The sequence below is a fragment of the Penaeus vannamei genome, chromosome 11, assembly GCF_042767895.1.
Source record: "Penaeus vannamei isolate JL-2024 chromosome 11, ASM4276789v1, whole genome shotgun sequence".
NCBI lineage: Eukaryota > Metazoa > Arthropoda > Malacostraca > Decapoda > Penaeidae > Penaeus > Penaeus vannamei.
In genome coordinates, this window is record NC_091559.1 from 23,284,593 (window position 1) to 23,287,092 (window position 2,500).

General features: G+C 33.6%; 1 protein-coding gene across 1 annotated transcript in view; it reads left to right on the plus strand.

Moving 5' to 3' along the window:
* Positions 1-2,500, plus strand: part of LOC113830496 (uncharacterized) — a 242,765-nt gene that overhangs the window by 170,899 nt on the left and 69,366 nt on the right. The window lies entirely within an intron of this gene.

The window sequence follows — 2,500 nt, forward strand, 5'->3', positions numbered from 1 at the left end:
ATAACAATGAAAATAATAATGATAATAAAAATGACAATAATAATAATAAAGACAAGTAGTAAGGATAATGATAATAATAATGATAGTAATAAAAATAATAGTGATAACAATAACAATGTTAATAGTAATAAAGACAATTATGATAATGATACGACTACTAATAGCAATCATGATAATAATAATAGTAATGCAAAGATGATAATAATAATAAGAAGAATAAGAATAACAGTAATAACAATAATAATAATAATGATATCATTAGTAAAATAATAAGATAATAATGATTATGGTGATGATCATGATAATGATAATGATGAGGATGATAATAGTAATAGCAGTAGTAACAGTAGTAACAGAAATAATGATAATAATAGTATTTATGAAAATTGTATCACCATATTAATGATGATATAAATACTAATGTTATTACCACATATCAATGATGATGCCAATAACTATCATACCACGAATAATCACAATCAAATTAACAATTAATTGAATTAGGATAATTATGCACTTTAAATTAGAGAAATATGCATGCAAATATGCAGTAGGAATTGATGGCATATCCACTAAAGCATGGAATTTGATATGAGGAAATGGATATCCAATAGTAATGATTCTAACTTCCGATGTCAAATAATGTAAAAAAAAAAATAATAATAATAAAAAAAAAACACAAACTGTCTCACTCAATATGCATTTTTATATATAGGATCAGACTTTTAAAAATTTAAATTAAATTTGAATTGATTTAAATGCACTAGTTAATTCAGCTCTCAGCAGCAATGATAATTCAAAACGAATCTTAAGAGTATATAAAATAATCCCATGCAGTCTATGAAATCGAATTCCATTTAATTACAGCATGGTCGAGTAAACAGTCACTCACAAAATTTCCCCTGTCGTTAAAATGCGGTGAAAGCACGCATTTACTACCGGAATAGGAGCAAACTGTAAAATGACTTGACCAGACAGCATCAAGGGAAGAACTGTTCTGTCAATATCTCAGATTTTTCTTCGTTTTCTTTACCCAAGTTTAAACTTTCTTCTCAATTTGACTACAAAAGATCAACAACGCCTTGTACTAGATTGATACTGCTCTTTGGGTACTTTTCTTCCTCAACTTTAGGATCATAGAAGAAATACATGCTAAGGTGGTTCCGAAGAGCCATCTTCCTCGAATACGTTATGCGTTTCCTAGATGTTTACAGATTCTGTGGGATCAAAGATTCAGCTATATTCTTGGATGGTTCTAAGTTGTCCCCTTAGTACATTGCTTCCTCGATCTGGGTCCCCCGCCAATAAGGAGGAAGCGGTACAATACAAGCAGTTTGTCGAAATTTCTCTTTGCGACTCCGAGCTTTCAAGAATAGGCCGACCTCCTTCATATCATTATTAAGAAGAAGCTCGATATGCGAAGCTGAACCTCGCCCGAGCTATGAGAGGAGCCCGTCCCGTGTCGACTCGATCAGCGTGTGTAAGCTGTAGTGCTGATGCGACAAAGCTTAGTTCTCACCCACAGCGTTAAGCTCCAGGCAACAATTGCAAGGCGCCTGGTCGGGGCGCGAACCGCTGGCCCCTCCGATGAGAGGCCGACGCGTTCCTGCCATACTAGCCCGGATTATATTATTATTTTGTTATCATTATTATCATTGTCATAATCATTATTGTTGCAACTGTTATTATTATTGTAATTATTATAATTGTTATCATATTTTTTATCATTGTTATTGTTATCATCATTATTGTTGTTGTTATTTTCATTATCATTCTTATGAGGATCAATATTATAATTTGTAGTATCATTGTCATTATCATTATTACCATCATTATTATCATCATTCCTATTATCATTATCATTACTATCATTATTAACACTATCATCATTATCACTATTATCGTCATCATCATTACTATTATCATTACTGAAGAATGACAATATGAAAATAGTAACGAAATCAATAGTGATAACAATAACAATGAAATCAACAGCAGGTAGATTAGAAACTGAACTAAAGAGATATCGCAGAACCTGATAGATATCAGTTTCATCACTGATACATCACCTGGTATTCTGACACTGTTTTTGTTGCGTCTGAGTGATGTCGTGACAAAGTATATTATATTTTTTCCTTGTTGTGTTTTTTCTGTTTCCTTCATTCCGGATCAACACACGCAGTTCACCAACAGCTGGCAGTCTTGAGAAATGAACAGCCTGGTCTCTGTATTCATTCCAATAACATTATCGTCAAGCCGTTCCCAGCCATTATGATAGTAGCCCCTTCCCACGATTACAGCTGTAGAGAATGGTGAGTTTTATGGTCACAGTATTACATAAGCATACGTAATGAAACGTTTTGAAGGAGCGAGGGAGGGCTTTGCTTCAGCTGGTCGGTGACTGCTGTGTCGGGGGATTTCGTAAGGGATGGCCGGCAAGGAGTTCTATCTGAGATTATACCATCTAATTGTGCCTCTGGATTTGTATGAAGATGCCAAA